A 20,866-nucleotide genomic window follows, 5' to 3' on the forward strand; every position below is an offset into this window, starting at 1 on the left:
CCTAGTTTCTTAAAAAAAGACAGACCTCTCTGGTATGAGCTTATTTTTAAAACATGAGAAGGAAAAAGTTATGTAGACAATAGAAAGAAATAATGGCTTCTTTCTACTGTCTACATAGCTTTAGACAATAGAAAGAAATAATGGTTTCTTTCTATTGTCTACATAACTTTAGACAATAGAAAGAAATAATGGTTTATTTCTATTGTCTACATAACTTTAGACAATAGAAAGAAATGGTCATCCCACCATGATGACCATTATTTCTTTCTATTGTCTACATAACTTTTTCCTTCTCATGTTTTTAAAATAATCATACCAGAGAGGTCTGTCTTTTTTTAAGAAACTAGGAAATGATCCCCATGATCTTCAGATGATTCCTCAAATTGGTTTCTCTTAACCTTATTGAATACTTAATTAGAAGTGAAATGGCACTGGGAGAAGAAAGAAATTTTTACCAGCTGACATCATTAAGCAAAACAAAAACATAAGCAGAAACAAGAATCCAAGTTTCATTCACTCAGTAGATCAAAAATATGTGAGTGCCTCCTATATATGCCAAGTACATACACAGGGATATAACGATGAATGATCCAGGCAAGTATTGGTAAAATGTGTGTAGAATATAGCAGAAGATCTCATCTCAGAGAAGTGGAGGTTTTGGTTAAGACAGATGACTGCTTCCTAGAAGAGGTAGTTTAGTAGCCATAAAGAGAAGTACATCATAGTCATGTATTGACCAATGCATCAGAGTCTCAAGTACTGAAGAAGCAAGTAAGTAAGTAACTGTGAACGAGCTCTTTTGTAACTGTGAACGAGCTCTTTTATAACAGTGATCACAAACAATTCAACTGAATTCAGTATTCTCACTGGCTAAGGAAACTCCTGCCAAATCCATGTGATTATTGTCATATCTGAGAGAAGTGAAAAGTAAAGAAAGGCATACAGGATCAGTACTAAAAATCAATCCTGGGTTAGAGGTTTAATCCACCATTTGAGAGGGAAGTCATGCACAGGTAGCCAAGACTGATCCCATGAAATCATCAGGTGACATGTGGGAGACAACAGGTGCTAAAGACTACAATCCAGAGAGGTAACAAAGTATTATGACCATTGGAGTAAATTCTAGGGTTGAAGTAAATACTTAAAGTATTATAAACCACTCCTCAGGAGGCCCAGTGAGTCTGCATCAGGATGGTACCCAACGCCTCCCTCAACCTTGACCCCCTATCCAATCCATGGGATAACTTCTAGAGAAATTCAGAATTATAGACAGGCAAACCATTTTACATTGAGGAACTCTATAATGAAGGGTAGAGTCATTTTAACAGATAACCTGCTGGAAGAGAGATAACATGTTTTCTGTAATTTATTCCTTCATTCAGCAAACATTTATTGCGTATGGAGAGAAATCATGCCTGACTAATCCATTAAAGTAGAGAGACATAAGTGAATGCAGTTAAGACAAGGATAAGAAAAAAATTTTAATTGACTCACTATAGGGAACTGACTAAAGCACAAGAAACAAAAGGACAAGAAACATGTATTCTTCTGGATATAAAAGTGCTAACAATGGGGCTTCCCAAAGATTTGTGTGATGTTATGCGATACAGGGAACTGGTACATTCCTGGGAATTTGCCCTAAATCTATTGCAAATTACAAAATCTCATTTTTGTCACTTATTTTCATAAAATGAGCGATGCTACACTTTAATCCCTAACGTAATTTTAAATCCAACTCTTACATATATACATATACATACATATACACACATACATAAAATAATTACATACAATAAAAGTGAGAAAATATTTATGATATTTTATGAAATTCACAAAAGAACATGATTCAAAGGCAAATCTTGTATTTGCCCATAGTTTTAAAGATCTCAAGGATAAAAGCAGTGGTAAGAAGTGAGTAGGATAGCACAATACTTTTGTACAAAATTTTACAGTTTACAGAGGACTTTCATACACACACTGTCTCTAATTCATATAAAATGTCAGTACAACTCTGGTACACTGTAAATATGTAAATTAAAAAACAGTAATAACAACATTAATCCTCATACTAATTCACAATCAGGAGGGTAAAGCAACTAACCGAAGTGAAAGTGTTAATCACGCAGTCATGTCCAATTCTTTGCAGCCCATGGACTATAGCCCACCAGGCTCCTCTATCCATGGAATTCTCCAAGCAAGAATACTGGAGTTGGTATCCATTTTCTCCTCCAGGGGATCTTCCCCACCATAGATCGAACCTGGGTCTCCTGCATTGCAAGCAGATTCTTTACCATCTGAGACACCTAATCAAAGGTCTCATAATTTGTGGAGAAATAGAGATCAAGACATAGGACAAATCCTATGTTCTTTCCCCCACTGTTTAGGAACTAACATCCTTCCACTCTCAGTCAGTTGATTTCCATGTAGCAGCCTATCTGGTTTTCTTCTCTGTATTTCCTTCTTCAGTCTAAACCAGCGGTTCTTGAGTGGGGGTGATTTTGACCCCCAGGGGACATTTGGCAATGTCTGAAGACACTGTGGTTGTCACACCTCTATGTGTTAGCCACATCCATGGAAGCTCACCTGAACAAAGTGCTTGTAAATGAATTGCTGTGGAGGCTAAGGTGTTTTCCTTGTCTTCCAACAAACAGATGATTTGGGAGATCCTCAAAGTCTAATCAACACTTTTCTCACAGAAAGAAAAGGTAATGAATGAGGACCAGGTCAGAGATCTTAAATGAAATAGTGGGCAGTGCATAGTTCAGATCAGAGCCTGGAGGAAACCTTACCAAATATCTGTAACCCCGTTCACGGCTATGACTCTGATGACTAACGCCAGCTGTCAGGAAAGAAAAAGCCCAAGGGCAAGTCAGAGCTCTAGCCACAGCCTGATAGAAATATCCTGTAAGAACACCTCCGCTCACCAATCATCCTTATCTATAATTTAGTCTCTTGAGTAATTCATCCATCAGGTGGGAATGCCCCAAGCAAATGAACAAAGTCTATGATGTCAGATATATTTCATATTGTAAGTAAATAAATTACCATGCCAGTTGATACATCCGTCCCTTTTTAGTTTGGTTATTGTGAATGTTGTTACTACAAGAAAATAAACGGAGATAACATAAAAGATAAACAGGTTTAATTAATCAGAAATTTGTTGCCTTAGCCTGTGATATAGTGAAGTGGGGTGAAATTTTTTAAAAGTTGCAGACCTACATGAATAAAATAGGTGTGGTATATGCAATATACATGCATAAAGAAATTGTCTGTGTAAACACAAGAAAACGCAAGAAAGAATTTGACCAAAACGTCTCAGTAAGTCCCTCGAAGATGTGAAATTGGGAGTTGAAGGCATAAACTTTAACTTCTAGACAAAAAGTTGTTTTTAAATTGGAATTGTGGGTAATTTTTAAACTTTTTAATATGTTGTTATTTTTCTAAAAAACGTTTCAAAAACAAAGAAGCAGATCTTAAAGTATTCTGGTCACAAATAGTTTAGAGTTTTAAAGAATGCTTTTATATCATAAAATGTGTTTCTGAGAAGCCTGGTAGGCTGCAGTCCATGGGGTCGCTAAGAGTTGGATACAACTGAGCAACTTCACTTTTACTTTTCACTTTCATGCATTGGAGAAGGTAATGGCAACCCACTCCAGCGTTCTTGCCTGGAGAATCCCAGGGACGGGGAGCCTGGTGGGCTGCCGTCTATGGGGTCGCACAGAGTTGGACACAACTGAAGTGACTTAGCAGCAGCAGCAACAGCAACAGCTAAAAGGATTGAGTAGAAAACTGAACTAAGACCCTATCCTCTGCATTTTCACTTATTAAAAAATAAAACACTTTTTTATTATATTGTCTTATTAGATTGCTCACCCATGTCTAATTTCTTTATTCACTAAAAAGATTATAAGTAACAATTGGAAAAGTATGGTATATTCAAACTATGGATTACTCTGCACCTACTAAAAATAAGGGGAGATGTAGATCATTAATAGGTATGTTATATGTTGTTATGTGAAGTTATAGAAAAATATTTACAGAAAATAATATATATAATACCTAAAATATATTATATACTACTTATATATATGAGTGTTTGTAAATGCATGGAGGAAGGACATAAACAACTGTTGACTGTGCTTACCATGGTGAGGGTAGTATTTTGAATGTTTATCTGCTTATATTGCATGCCATTTAACAATGTTAAGGAATCATTTTATTATTTTAAAATTAAAACCTTAAAAGTGGGAATAAAGATCACCACTAAATTCTTTTAAAATTCCTTTGGTTTGAGAATAGTATTTTTAATTTTCACCTTTACCCAGCAGATTTCAAATTTACAGGTAAACTGTGCCAATACTCCTTCAATTTCTCTCAGATCTACCATTTTTAATATAACTCCTTGTCCACCCTCTTTTTACCAGGACAACACTCAACAGATGCCCTTGACAACCTTCCACTTCTCCTTCCCCACAGTACATACTAATACAGCATAAATGTAAAAGAGTATTTCCCAAAGCTTCCTCTACAAAATAGTGATCTTTGAAGATATTCCAAAGTAAGCTTGGAAACATTATATATGACAGTCTCCTCTTGGGACTGATAATAGCACTTCCTAAGTAAAGTTAAACACACACATACACACACACACTCACACACTTAATGTACAACAGAATATTATGGTAGCTTTAAGGATAGCAGGATTTTTTTTAGGATTAGTATTGTTAAATTGTTACTACAATGGAACTTTCATTCAAATTGATTAGGTAGATAGTAATTAGATGGTCACACAGTAAGTGTAAAACTGCAGTAAATATCAAGAAGTCCATGGTATAACAGCACATAATAAGGAATAGAGCTCATCAGGGAAGGCTTCCTGAGAAAGTGGTAACTCAATGTCAGAGACCTAAGGATAAGAATGTGTTACCTCAGTGAAAGGAGGAGCAAAGGACATTCAGGGCAGAGCTAAGAACAGTTTATGCAAGAGCCTCAAAGCAGTAGAAAGCATACAGAGCATAAGCAATGGACAGAAGCCTGGTACGGCCGTGGCACTGAAATTAGAATTTGGTAATAGATGCAATTAAAAAGATAGGTTGGGACCAGTTCAGTTTAGGCTTCAAGAACAGTGTCATGCTATAATTTTTTAAACTGACTTTACTGATTTAATTTTTTGAAGAGGTAACACATCCTTGTAGCTCCAAAAGAAAATGACAACAAATTATACAGAGGTATACAATTTCCTGCCTTTGTATCCCTCCTACCTCTTCCCCCTACCCTGCCCTAGTTCACCAGTTTCCAGTTTCTGGTCTATTTTCCAGAGTTACAGAAGTGTTTGAAGCTGGGAAGTAACAGATTTGATTTTAAAAAATCAATTTGGCTACAGGGTGGAGGACAGACTGGTGGGAGCAGGTAGAACAGTGAAGATGAAGACATGCTGAAGTAGTCAAGAGGGAGATGGAGAGAGGTGGGTAGAGTTATGAGGGAAAGGATAGAGACCCTCTTGCAGAGGAGAGTGACTTAGGAGATAAAAATCCAGTAGAATCAGAGATTAGTTGAATATGTGGCAAGGGGAGGAAAGAGAGATGGGTAAAGAAGTTAATTTCAACGACAAACAGGTGGCTTCCAGGTTTCTGGTTTCTATAAATAAATGGAAGACAGGCTGTTTACTGAAATTGAAGTGGTAGAAGAGGAACAGGTAGAGGGCTCTGAATTTCATTTTAGAGATACTGTGTTGGAAACATCTTTGAGGCATCAAAGGAGAGATATCAAGTAGGTAACTGGATTAATGACTGTGGAGCACAGGGGCGAGGCCTGAGCTCTAGAGAGAAGAGGCAATGAAGCTATAAATATAAGTTGGATATGCCAGGAGTTCAGAGTAAAGAGGAGAGGACATTCAAGGGCAGGAGAAAGAAGCACAGGCCTGAAAAGAACACAGAGAAGAATGCTGGAGAGGTAGGAAGAATATTAGAAAAGTGTCATGGAGAATTAATACAAAAAAGTATTTCAAGAAAACTGGTGTGGCAGGTAGTATTGAATCCCCTTGTGTATTTAAGATGAGGCCTATTTTAAAAAGAATAGTCACTAAATTGGATTTAGTGATAACAGAGAGTTTTTGTAACCTCAGTGTAAAAGGTTTTCAGTGTAATCAGGAGAAAAGTATGGCCGAAGTTGGTTAAATGCTGAGTGAGCAATAGAGAAATGGAGACTTCAAACAAATTCTTTTGAGAAACTTGATTCTGAAGAAAAGGGATAAGACATAGTGGTATCTGAGATGAATGTTATTATTATTATTATTATTTTTTGCTTAAATAGAAGAGAGTATTTAAGTTGATCAGGAATCTCAACAGATTCCATATGGTCAAAAAAATTTTGAAAAAGAAGAACAAAGTTCTCATACTTCCTGATTTCAAGACACAGCGCAAAGACACAATAATCAGAACAGTGTGGTACTGTCAAAAGACAGATCTATAGACCAATGGAACAGAATACAGGGCCTAGAAATACACTCTTACAAATATGGTCAAATGATCTTCAACAAGAGTGCTGAGACCACTCAATGTGGAAAGAACAGTCTCTTCAACAAATGGTACTGGGAAAACTGGATATCCACATTCACAAGAGTGAAAAAGGACCCTTATCTTACAGCATACAGGAAAATTAATTCAAAATGGATTAAAGACCTAGACTCAGACCCAAAACGATAAAACTTCTTGAAGAAACCATAAGGGAAAAGCTTCATGACATTGGATTTGAAAATGATTTCTCAGATATAACTCTAAAAGAAAAACAGAGAAAAGTTTAAAACTTTTGTGCATCACAGTACACAAGTAAGAGTGAAAAGGCAACCTACAGAGTGGGAGAGCATATTCGCAAATCACATATCTGACAAGGAGTATCCAAAATACACTCTTAAAACTCAACAACAAAAAATTAACTCAATTAACAAATGGGCAAAGGACTTGACTAGACATTCCTCCAAAGATGATATACAATTGGCCAACAAGCGTATGAAAAGATGTTCAACATCACTAATCTTTAGAAAAACACATATCAAAATGCATTTTTCTACGATGAATATCATAGAAATGAGATATCATCTCATACCTACAGAATAGCAATTATCAGATAAAAAACAAAAAATAAAGTGTTGGTGAAACTATGGAGAAACTAGGACCCTTGTGCACTGCTGGAGGCACTGTAATACGGTGTACCTGTGGAAAACAGTATAGAGGTTCCTCAAAAAATTAAAAATAGAACGACCATCTAATCAGCAATCCCACTCATGGGTATATAGCTAAAATAAAGCACTGTCTCCAAGACTATCTGTACACCCACGCTCACTGCAGTATTCACAATAGCCAAGAGAAGGAAGCAACACACACGTTCATCAATGGATGAACAGATAAGCAAAATGTGGGACATCCATCCAGTGGAATATTATTGAGATTTAAAAAGGAAGACCACCCTGTCACATGCTACAACATGGATGAACTGTGAGGACATTATGCTGAGTAAAGTAGGCTAGTCACAGGACAGAAACTGCACGGCTCCACTTACATGAGGTAGCTAAAGAAGTCAAGCTCACAGAAGCAGAGAGTATAATGGCGGTTGCCAGTGGCTGCGGACAGAGGTAGGGGAGACGCTGTTTAAGTGTATAGAGTTTCAGTTTTGCAAAATGAAAAGGTTCTGAAGATATTTCACAACAATGTGAATATACTTAATGCTACCAAACTGTATAGTTAAAAATGTGTTAAAATGGTAAATTTTGAGAGTTTTTTTGTTACAATAAAAATTGTTTAATTTAAAATTTTAAACTTTATTGGAAAAACCCATTTGACAGAAAGGATAAATTTAATTATTTCTAAAAAGCAGGTATCTGTGCCAAAAACTGTTTCTAAGCATTTTACATATATTAACTTAATTCTTATAATAAACATATGAGTTAGATGTTTTTATCTCCTTTTTATAGTTACATGAACTCTGGCACAGACAGGTGAAGTAACTTCCCTAAAGTCACACAGCTGATAAAGCCAAGACTTGATACTGAGAAAAATGGAACAGCTTGTGCTTTCCACCAGTATGCTGTACCTAAGAGAAGGAATAAAATCATGTGGGATTCTGAGAAGGCCAGAGGGGATGGGATCCAAATCTATGCCAGAGGATTCAAAACTTTTCCAAATCATGTCATCATTTGTGTCTCCGAAATTTTAATTTTGGCTTTTTAAAAATTTGTTTTTTATCCAAGGATAATTGATATACAAAATTTTGTTGTTTTCTGTCAAACCTCAACAGGAATCAGCCATAGGTACACATATATCCCCTCCCTTTGGAACCTCCCTCCCAATCCCACCCCTCTAGGTTGATACAGGGCCCCTGTTTGAGTTTCCTGAGCCATACAGCAAATTCCTGTTGGCTACCTATTTTACATATGGTAATGTAACTTTCCATGTTACTCTTTCCATACATCTCACCCTCTCCTCCCCTCTCCATATGTCCGTAAGTCTCTTCTCTATGTCTGTTTCTCCATTGCTGCCATGTAAATAAATTCTTCAGTACCATTTTTCTAGATTCCATATACATGTGTTACAATACAATATTTATCTTTCTCTTTCTGACTCACTTCACTCTGTGTAATAGGTACTAGGTTCATCCACCTTATCAGAACTGACTCAAATGTGTTCCTTTTTATGGCTGAGTAATATTCCAGTGTGTTTACCTACCACAACTTCTTTATCCATTCATCTGTCAATGGACATCTAGGTTGCTTCCATGTTCTAGCTATTGTAAATAGTGCTGCAATGAACAATGAGGGTACGTGCCTAGGAGTGGGATTACTGGGTCATACTGGTAGTTTATTGCTAGTTTTCTAAAGAATCTCCATACCATCTCCCATAGTGGCTGTATCAAAATACATTCCCACCAGCACTGCAAGAGGGTTCCCTTTTCTCCACACCCTCTCCAGCATTTATTGACTTTTTGATGAGGGCCATTCTGACCAGTGTGAGGTGATATTTCATTGTGGTTTGATTTGCATTTCTCTAATAATGAGTGATGTTGAGCATCTTGTCATGTGTTTGTTAGCCATCTGTATGTCTTCTTTGGAGAAATGTCTATTTAGGTCTTTTCCTCACTTTTTTTTTATTGGGTTGTTTGTTTTTCTGGCATTGAGTTGTATGGGCTGCTTGTATATTTTGTAAATTTATCCTTTGTCAGTTGTCTCATTTGCTATTTTTTTTCCCAATCTGAGGACTGTCTTTTCCTCTTGCTTATAGTTTTCTTTGCTGTGCAAAAGCTTTTAAGTTTAATCAGGTCCCACTTGTTTACTTCTGTTTTTATTTCCATTAATCTAGGGGGTGGGTTATAGAGGATCTTGCTTTGATTTATGTCATCTAGTGTTTTGCCTATGTTTTCCTCTAAGAGTTTTATGGTTTCTGGTCTTACACTGAGGTCTTTAATCCACTTTGAGTTTATCTTTGTGTATGGTGTTAAAGTTTTCTAATTTCATTCTTTTACATGTAGCTGTCCAGTTTTCCCAGCACCATTCATTGAAGAGGCTTCAGAAATTTTTATGGTGCCCTTGGTCCAAAAGAAATACCAGAATTTAAACAACTAAATAAGAATTTATGTCCCAACAACTTGGTAGTCTTTTGAAAATGTAACACACAAAGAATCAAAGAAAAATACCTTTACTTAATCACTAGGAGGTGTGCACTATTAGAATTTGGGCACCATACAAATTCTCAAACCCTGGAATCAGATTGGATACTCTTAATCTTGTGTTCTATGCTAACTGTTTTGTGGTACTTGTTTTTTATTACAGTTCAGTTAAGTCACTCAGTTGTGTCTGAATCTGTGCGATCCCATGAACGGCAGCACGCCAGGCCTCCCTGTCCATCACCAGCTCCCGAAGTTTACCCAAACTCCTATCCATTGAATCAGTAATGGCATCTAACTATCTTATCCTCTGTTGTCCCCTTCTCCTCCTGCCATCAATCTCTCCCAAAATCAGGGTCTTTTCAAATGAGTCAGCTCTTCACATCAGGTAGTCAAAATATTGGAGATTCAGCTTCAACATCAATCCATCCAATGAACTCCCAGGACTGATTTTCTTCAGGATGGACTAGCTGGATCTCCTTGCAGTCCACGGGACTCTCAAGACTCTTCTCCAACACCACAGTTCAAAACCATCAATTCTTCTGTGCTCAGCTTTCTTTATAGTCCACTCTCACATCCCTGGTGGTTCAGACGGAAAAGCGTCGGCCTGCAATGTGGGAGACCCAGATTCGATTCCTAGGTCTGGAAGATCCCCTGGAGAAGGAAATGGCAATCCACTCCAGCACTCTTGCCTGGAAAATCTGATGGACGGAGGAGCCTGATAGGCTACAATCCATGGGGTCACAAAGAGTCAGACACAACTGAGCGACTTCACTTTCACTTTCACTCACATCCATACATGAATACTGGAAAAACCATAGCCTTGACTAGACAGAACTTTGATGAAAAAGTAATGCCTCTGCTTTTTAATATGCTGTCTAGGTTGAGCATAACTTCCTTCCAAGGAGTAACTGTCTTTTAATTACATGGCTGCAGTCACGATCTGCAGTGATTTTAGAGCACCAAAAAATAAAGTCAGCCACTATTTCCCCATCTATTTGCCATGAAGTGATGGGACCGGATGCCATCATCTCAGTTTTCTGAATGTTGAGCTTTATGCCAACTTTTTCACTCTCCTCTTTCACTTTCATCAAGAGGCTCTTTAGTTCTTCTTCACTTTCTGCCATAGTGTGGTGTCATCTGCCTATCTGAGGTTATTGTTATTTCTCCCGGCAATCTTGATTCCAGCCTGTGCTTCTTCCAGCCCAGCGTTTCTCATGATGTACTCTGCATATAAGTTAAATAAGCAGGGTGACAATATACAGCCTTGACGTACTCCTTTTCCTATTTGGAACCAGTCTGTTGTTCCTTGTCCAGTTCCAACTTGCTTCCTGACCTCCATACAGGTTTCTCAAGAGGCAGGTTAGGTGGTCTGGTATTCCCATCTCTTTCAGAATTTTCCAGTTTGTTGTGATCCACACAAAGGCTCTGGCATAGCCAATAAAGCAGAAATAGATGTTTTTCTGAAACTCTCTCGCTTTTTCGATGATCCAGCAGATGTTGGCTATTTGACCTCTGTTTCCTCTGCCTTTTCGAAAACCAGCTTGAATATCTGGAAGTTCACTATTCACGTATTGCTGAACGCTGACTTGGAGAATTTTGAGCATTACTTTACTAGCGTGTGAGATGAGTGCAACTGTGCGGTAGTTTGAGTGTTCCTTGGCATTGCTTTTCTTTGGGATTGGAATGAAAACTGACCTTTTCCAGTCCTGTGGCCACTGCTGAGTTTTCCAAATTTGCTGGCATACTGAGTGCAGCACTTTCACAGCATCATCTTTTAGGATTTGAAAGAGCTCAACTGGAATTCCATCACCTCTACTAGCTTTGTTCATAGTGATACTTCCTAATGCCCACTTGGCTTCATATTCCAGGATGTCTGGCTGTAGGTGAGTGAGCACACCATCATGATTATCTGGGTCATGAAGATCTTTATTGTATAGTTCTTCCGTGTATTCTTGCCACCTCTTCCTAATATCTTTTGTTTCTGTTAGGTCCAGACCATTTCTGTCTTTTATTGAGCCCATCTTTGAATGAAACGTTCCCTTGGTATCTCTAATTTTCTTGAAGAGACCTCTAGTCTTTCCCATTCTATTGTTTTCCTCTATTTCTTTGCATGGATCACTGAGGAAGGCTTTCATATCTCTCCTTGCAATTCTTTGGAACTCTGCATTCAAATGGGTATATCTTTCCCTTTCTCCTTTTCTTTGGCTTCTCTTCTTTTCACAGCTATTTGTAAAGCCTTCTCAGACCGCCATTTTGCTTTTTGGCATTTCTTTTTCTTGGGGATGGTCTTGATCCCTGTCTCCTGGACAATGTCACAAACCTCTATCCATAGTTCATCAGGCACTCTATCACAGCTATGCCCTTAAATCTATTTCTCACTTCCACTGTATAATCATAAGGGATTTGATTTAGGTCATACCTGAATGGTCTAGTGGTTTTCCCTACTTTCTTCAATTTAAGTCTGAATTTGGCAAGAAGGAGTTCATGATCTGAGCCACAGTCAGCTCCCGGTCTTGTTTTTGCTGACTGTATAGAGTGTCTCCATCTTTGGTTGCAAAGAATATAATCAATCTGATTTCGGTGTTGACCATCTGGTGATGTCCATGTGTAGAGTCTTCTTCTGTGTTGTTGAAGAAGGTGTTTACTATGACCCATGCATTCTCTTGGCAAAACTCTATTATCCTTTGCCCTGCTTCATTCTGTGCTCCAAGGCCAAATTTGCCTGTTACTCCAGGTGTTTCTTGACTTCCTACTTTTGCATTCCAGTTCCCTATAATGAAAAGGACATCTTTTTTGGATGTTAGTTCTAAGAGGTCTTGTAGGTCTTCACAGAACCATTCGACTTCAGCTTCTTCAGCGTTACTGGTTGGGGCATAGACTTGGATTACTGTGATATTGAATGGTTTGCGTTGGAGACAAACAGAGATCATTCTGTCGTTTTTGAGAGTGCATCCAAGTACTGCATTTTGCTCTCTTTTGTTGACTATGATGGCCACTCTATTTCTTCTACAGATTCCTGCCCACAGTAGTAGATATAATGGTCATCTGAGTTAAAGTCACAGCAAGCTCTAAAAAGCCAGCTTCACACATATATGACATCCTCAAAAGGAATGTATTGTGTTCTAATGTTGAAAATCTGCTCTACCTGGAGCTACTTATCTGTGCAGTATCCAACAGAAGTCTTGTGTTTTTCTTGAAATTTTAAAATATCCTGCAGGATTCCTGTGAATTCACTATAAACCCCAGGGTGCCTCAGTGTACATATTGAGAACTGTGGGTCTAGGGAATGCTTGGCTTCAGACAGGACCAGGGATTGTTCTCCTATTATGGCAGAAGGAGGGATACAGATACAGAGAGATTTACATGTGTTTGGCACACAGTGGTAACTGGGATCTCACAATTTAACCTAGGATTCTACTTAGACCAAGGAGAATACCAAATGATAGGTACTTCATTGTGAAGAGTTGCTGTGAATGCCTTATATACAACACTATTTTATGAGAAGTATAGTTACAGCTGCTTTTAATTTCATAGTCACTTAAGTATATTGTATAAATACTACCTAGTAGTTTTATTTTTTTAACTATATTTTGAAAAATAACGGGTATAAATCACTATTTGGGAAAAGCACTTGATGTGTTTTCTCTATCAGTTATTTTGGCATATATATAACATAATATTCTCAAATATCATGAATGTAAAGTTGATGGGTTCTCACACCCAAAGTTAAATACTTAGTTTATATGTATATTTCTAATTCATACATTCCAAATTGTGCATCTGATACAAAGTTCTAAATCTGAAGTCATATTTAAGTTTCTGTATAAAAACTCAGTACATGTACTCAAATATAATGCATTAAAAGTCTTCTCATAGCTAGCTATTGATACAAAATGTCACTCTCCTTATACGAGAGGCATTAGATTATTCAGATTTTGAACTCATTTAGATTTACACATATTTTCTATTAACTATAAGTGGACGTAAGTGAAAGTGTTAGCTGCTTAGTCGTGTCCAACTGTGATCCCATGGACAGTAGCCTGCCAGGCTCCTATGTCCATGGGATTCTCCAGGCAAAAGTATTTCCCCTTCTCCAGGAGATCTCTTCCAGACCCAGGGATGGAACCCAAATCTCTTGCATTGCAGGCAGATTCTTTACCATCTGAGCCACCATGGAAGCCCATAACTGGATATATGGAGGGAATTCATAGTCCTGAACTGGCTCTTCCTCTCTGGCAAAATACCTTGGAGCTTCCAAAAACATTATTATACTCAAATGCCAAAGGCGGAGGCAGGGAATTATTACTTTCTTTAAAAGAAATGTTTTTAAATGAAAACAATTAATAAAAGAGAAGAAAAAGACCATTTATGAAAAGAATAGGAAAGAAATATTGATTGATAATACAAAGACAAATTATTAAGAAGATCAAAATTTTCTTTGTGTCATAATCAGGTTACAAAACTGAGCTCATATATTACTATTTAAGAGTAAATGGTTAATGTAAATGGGAATTATCATAGGTCATTAAACTTTGGATTGAATCAGTCAAGATACACTGTAAATTTTCTATTTACTGTGGAAAGGAATAATTTTTCTTTTGCCTAAGAAAGTAATTATTAGGGCATGATATTAAGATTACTGAGGTATAATATTGTGTATATACAAAAATATAAGTATACACTCTTGATGGCCATGGACGTGCATCACTCAGAGCTCCTTAAGGATGAACGAAGGCTGGGAGCACAGCTGACTGACAAAACTAAAGTCATTGGCTAGTAGCCAATGACTGAGCATATTGTGGTACTAGTTCAACCAGGGACTCCTCTAATGAGCAGGTTGGTTAAGGAACTCTCCTGTGGCTGAAGCTTTCTGAGCAACATGCTGCAGTCTGAAGCTCTTTATAATCCAGTCCCTCCTTCTCCTTGCTTAGGGTTCAGACCAGCACCACAGTCAAAAGGATCTCCCACCTGATTCCTTCCCCTTTATCTTTCCCATCTCCCCATTAATCACTTGCAGTCCTAGTACTATCCTGACATCACAGAAGCACACTGGGCATGTTTTAAAACTATTTCAATTGAAAAACTACACACATAAATTGTTAAAATGTCAAAGAATACTTGGAGTTAAAGCAGCTATTGACTGTCTTTATTCTACCACAGCCTCTCATCCCACGCTCAAAAATAACCAGTCAACTCTTGGTCATTTCTCCTGATTCTACCATTGTATTTCCAAATATGTATGTCACTTAGAGTTGCATTCAGAAACCTTAAAAAAAAAAAGTAACAGAAATCTTCTAAAAAGTCATTACTTAACCAAACAGAAGTTTGCTTTTCCTCATGGAACAAGAAAAATGGTGTTAGGCTATCCACGGGTGAAAAGACAGTTCCATGACATCTACAGGTACCAGGCACCTACTTTTCATCCCTTCTCCCTTTATTAAGTGGCTTTTGGTCAACATTACTCCAGTGATTAATTTTTCCCTTTTCAGGACCAATTTTCCTACTCCTATGAGCTTACCAACAGAAAGAGAAGTTATTTCTTACATCTAAAAGAGAAACAAAACCTCTTTTAACCCCAACTCTCTCACAAGTGCTGTCCTATTTCCCCATTTTCCTTTATAAAATTATCCTTTCTAACGTTATAAACCCTAATTTCTATCCTCCCATTTTCCTTAAATACATTCCAGTCAGGCTTGACCCACACCATCTACTGAACCTGCTCTCGTCTAGCTCACCAATGACCTCCCTGCTCCTTCCAATGGTCATCTCAGCCAACCTGTTACTGGTATGTTGCATACTTCAAAAGCTTTCTTCCTGAAATTTCATTTCCAGGGCACAACATTCTCTTCAGGTGCTCCACCTCTTTGGCTACTCCTTATTAGTCTCCTTTCTCCATCTCTCCTTTTCTCTCTCTCTCTCCAATCCCCAAAGCCAGAGGACCCCAGAACTCAGCTGTTCTGCCCCCTCTAGTTCTCTGTCTACATTCACTCCCTGGCATTCTTCACTGAATTCCTGGCTTTAATACCAACTGCACTGCTGTCTCCCAAATTTCTATTGCCAGCCCAAGCATTTCTCTAAACTATAGATTCGTATACCCAATTGTCTTCTCTATTTGAATATCTAATAGGCATTTCAAACACTGATGTCCAAAACTGAACTATTGATATTCCCCTCAAAAATGCCTCTTCTCAATCTTTACCAACTCAGTAACTGTCCATTCTTCTAATAGCTCAGAAATTTTTATTCTCCACATTTGACCATCAGCAGAATCTGGCCACTTCTCACCACTTAACTGCTCCATCCAGTCAAAACCACTGTATGTCTCACCTGGACTATGGCAACTGATTTGATCTTTGCTTCCTTCATTTTGTTTCCATCAAATGTGCCAGTTACCCAGTTAAAAAGTATATCAGATTGAGTCCCTTCTCTGCTCAAAACCCCTCAAGACTTTCTCATCACACTTAAGAGTAAAAGCCAAATTCTTTCAAAGGCCTGGAAAGCCCTATGTAACTACTGTCTCATTTCCTCTCCAATCTTAATTCCTACTACTCTTCTCCTTGCTCATCCCACTCCAGTCATATCGACTCTTTGTTGTTCTTCAAAACATGCCACATATATTCCCATCTCAGCGCCTCTGGAATCCTCCTCCAGATACGTTCTGTGGCTTGCTCCTTTATGTCTTAAACACATGGTGTCTTTCTTGGTCACCAGATATCAGGCACATCTTGCCCTACCATCTCCTACACATACTTCCTATTTTTCTTGCTTTGTTTTTCTCTAACAATTTTTATTACTTTCTTATATACTTAAAATTTTCCAAGCCAGGCTTCAGCAATACATAAACCATGAACTTCCAGATGTTCAAGCTGGTTTTAGAAAAGGTAGAGGAACCAGAGGTCAAATTGCCAACATCTGCTGATCATCAAAAAAGCACGAGAGTTTCAGAAAAACATCTATTTCTGCTTTATTGACTATGCCAAAGCCTTTGACTGTGTGGATCACAATAAACTGTGGAAAATTCTGAAAGAGATGGAATACCAGACCACCTGATCTGCCTCTTGAGAAACCTGTACGCAGGTCAGGAAGCAACTTAGAACTGGATGAAACAACAGACTGGTTCCAAATAGGAAAAGGAGTACATCAAGGCTGTATATTGTCACCCTGCTTATTTAACTTATATGCAGAGTACATCATGAGGAACGCTGGGCTGGAGGAAGCACAGGCTGGAATCAAGACTGCCAGGAGAAATATCAATAACCTCAGATATGCAAATGACACCACCCTTATGGCAGAAAGTGAAGAACTAAAGCACCTCGATGAAAGTGAAAGAGGAGAGTGAAAAAGTTGGCTTAAAGCTCAACATTCAGAAAACTAAGATCATGGCATCTGGTCCCATCACTTCATGGCAAATAGATGGAGAAACAGTGCAAACAGCGGATGACTTTATTTTTTGGTACTCCAAAATCACTGCAGATGGTGACTATAGCCATGAAATTACAAGATGCTTACTCCTTAGAAGGAAAGTTATGCCCAACCTATACAGCATATTAAAAAGCAGAAACATTACTTTTTCAACAAAGGTCTGTCAAGGCTATGGTTTTTCCAGTAGTCACATATGGACATGAGAGTTGGACTATAAAGAAAGCTAAGTGCTAAAGAATTGATGTTTTTGAACTGTGGTATTGAAGAAGACTCTTCAGAGTCAAAGGGACTGCAAGGAGATCCAACCAGTCCATGCTTAAGGAAATCAGTCCTGAATATTCATTGGAAGGACTGATTTTGAAGTTGAAACTCCAATACTTTGGGCACCTGATGGGAAGAACTGACTTATTTGAGAAGACCCTGATGCTAGGAAAGATTGAAGGCAGAAGGAGAAGGGGATGACAGAGGATGAGATGGTTAGATGGCATTACTGACTCAATGGACATGAGTCTGGGTAAACTCCAGGAGTTGGTGATGGACAGGGAGGTCTGGCATGCTGCAGTCCATGGGACTGCAAAGAGTTGACATGACTGAGCAACTGAACTGAACTGATGGTCTTCCCAGTGGTTACGTACAGTTGTGAGAACTGGACCATAAAGAATGCAGAATGCCAAAGAATTGATGCCTGATGCCTTTAAACTGCAATAATAACGATAGCTAATGTTTTGAGCACTTATTCTGTGTGAAGTATATTTTTTGTATTTTATATTCATCATCCTTTTAAAATCCTCACAACAACCCTCTGAGGTATGATTAATATCTCCATTTTTCCAAATGAAGATAATGAGGCATCGAGAGATTAAGTAGCTTATCCAAAGTCATACAACTAGTAGGTATTTGGACCAGACAAACAGGCTCTAGGACACATTCTCTTAAGCATGAATCTGCAGGCAAAGGGGAGCTATGGAAGGACCATGATTGGTACTAGAAAAGTTCACTCTGACAAGTATGTGAAATGGGGCAGAGGAGATGGAGGAAACATGATGAAAGACAGATGTGACAGTGACCAGCACAGCACCCGGCACACGCAACTAGTGATCACTGACATTTACGTAACACACACTAGAGGCTGAGTGCTCTTCTCAGATCTTCATGGTCATCCTCCCACTTAATCCCAAGAGGTAACAGTACAACTGTTATCCCTAACGTACAGAGAGGGAGAGGGTGGGATGATTTGGGAGAATGGCATTGAAACATGTATACTATCAGGTAAGAAACGAATTGCTAGCCTAGGTTCGATACAGGATACACGATGCTTGGGGCTGGTGCACTGGGGTGACCCAGACAGATGATATGAGGAGGATGGTGGGAGGGGAGTTCAGGGTTGGGAACTCATGTTCACCTGTGGTGGATTCATGTCAATGTATGGCAAAACCAATACAGAATTGTAAATAAATAAATAAACAACATGCACGAACCTGGAAAAAAAGAAACAAAACAAAAACAGAGGCCTGAAAGCCTAAGGAATTTGCCCAAGGTCTTGCAGGAAGAGAGCAGCAGAGGTAGGGCTTGAGTCCAGGAGGTCTGGCTCCAAAGTCTGTGCTCTCAGTCTCTGTGCTAGTGTGTTTCACTATTCACTAGGTCATGACCAACCTAGACAGCATATTAAAAAGCAGAGACAAAAAATAAATAAATAAATAAAAATAAAAAGCAGAGACATTACTTTGCCAACAAAGGTCCGTCTAGTCAAGGCTATGGTTTTTCCTGTGGTCATGTATGGATGTGAGAGTTGGACTATAAAGAAAACTGAGCACCAAAGAATTGGTGCTTTTGAACTGTGGTGTTGGAGAAGACTCTTGAGAGTCCCTTGGACTGCAAGGAGATCCAACCAGTCCATTTTGAAGGAGATCAGTCCTGGATGTTCTTTGGAAGGACTGATGTTGAAGCTGAAACTCCAATACTTTGGCCACCTGATGCAAAGAACTGACTCATTTGAAAAGACCCTGATGCTGGGAAAGATTGAGGGCAGGAGGAGAAGGGGACGACAGAGGATGAGATGGTTGGATGGCATCACCAACTCAATGGACACGGGTTTGGGTGGACTCTGGGAGTTGGTGGTAGAGACGGAGGCCTGGCGTGCTGCGGTTCATGGGGTCGCAAAGAGTCAGACATGACTGAGCAACTGAATTATATACTCAAAATGTTACTTATCCCCCTTTTCTTGATTGTCTGCCCTATTAGAACTTAAGCTACAGGGGAATAGGAACAATGGTCATTTTCATCTGTTTCATTATTCACTGGCATCCCCAGCAATGAGAATTCTATCTGGCATACAGTAGGCACTAAATATATATATGCCTTGAGTGAAAGAATGGTTAAAAAGCCGGCCCCTTCAGGCATATCTCAGATCCAGACTCCAAGAGCAAAAGTTGAAGAGGCACATCCCTGTTGAGTCTAGCATAATACATACGTATAGTAAGTACATGTATTTTATATGTAAAAATGCATTTAAAGAATGCAATATTTATACAATATTTTGCTTTTCTGTAAGCTGTTAGTGGGTCAGTGGGTGGACATTTTATTGTTAACATCTTAAAGACTTAACTTCTGAACATGTTCCATAGCACACGTGAGAACTTCTCATACCAAAAATGAGCAGTAGAGGAATTTCAAATGTCTCAGCCTGCTGAAGACATATTTTTGGATGGGGCAGTGGTCTGTGGAAAATGATAGCTCTAATTTGAATGTCCTACTCTTCCCTCATAGGAGGCAGTGAATGGCAGTGCTCTGTGGAGCCTGGAAGTCCCAGGCAATAGAAAAAGTTGGTAAAACGTGCAATCTTTCTTTAAAATTCTGACATTTTGCTCATTATAAGTCTTTAGGGGGAGCATTAATTCTGATTTTAAAACACTGAAATGTTACTTTTAAAAAAGAAAGCTTTCTTGTAAAACCTACCAGTGACCTCTGCTTACTCTGGCCAAAAGTGCCTCCTTGGGTCACCTCTAGTTTCAAAAGCAACAGGGAAGCTAAGTACTTTAAGTTGGTCATTTTGCCACTCTGAACAATAGGGTCGGTTCATAAGACAAATGGATATTGGACAAGCAGCTAGCAATGTCTTCCACATACGTTATTTCTTCCATTAATCATTACTTACTGATTTTTATCAGTAATATTTAATTATCCTATATATTTTATCTCTTATTAAATGTTACTATTATTAATTCTCCTAGATCACATCAGATATCAGATCTATCAGTTCCTTTTCTTCCCTCCCTCCAACATCGCTATGAGAACCTTCTATATCCTGCCCTAATTTGGACCAGCTGCTCTCTAGGCCTAAGGCACAGTCATCCTAAGATTTCTCTTCACTTCTCTTCTGTGTAACTTTCTCTATTTCCTGGATCCTAAGAACTTTGTTTCTTGGTTCATTCTGTTGCTTTAGAAAAGCATATCTTCCAATAACTTCCTGAGAAAAAAATGCATGGCAGGTAGGCAAGATTTTTTGAGCACTAACTAGCCTGAAAATGTCTTTGCTTGAATGTCAGTTTGGAATTCTAGAAATAGAATTCTGGGCTAAAGATCACTTCACTTCAGAATTTCGATTCCAGTCTTTTAACTCCTTGTGTTGCTATTGAGTAGTCATGTCTGATTCCCATTCTTTTGTATGTACTTTGTTTTACTCTTTTTACTGTGAAAACTTTTTGGATCTTCTCTTTAACTTTGGTTTTCTAAAATTCACAAAATAGACCTTGATATTAATCTTTTTCAACCGCTGGGTCCTTTCAAA

General features: G+C 38.4%; 1 protein-coding gene across 1 annotated transcript in view; it reads right to left on the bottom strand.

Moving 5' to 3' along the window:
* Positions 1-20,866, bottom strand: part of LOC120851330 (WD repeat containing planar cell polarity effector) — a 211,973-nt gene that overhangs the window by 162,917 nt on the left and 28,190 nt on the right. The window lies entirely within an intron of this gene.

Source organism: Oryx dammah, unplaced genomic scaffold, assembly GCF_014754425.2.
Source record: "Oryx dammah isolate SB20612 unplaced genomic scaffold, SCBI_Odam_1.1 HiC_scaffold_25, whole genome shotgun sequence".
Taxonomy (NCBI): domain Eukaryota; kingdom Metazoa; phylum Chordata; class Mammalia; order Artiodactyla; family Bovidae; genus Oryx; species Oryx dammah.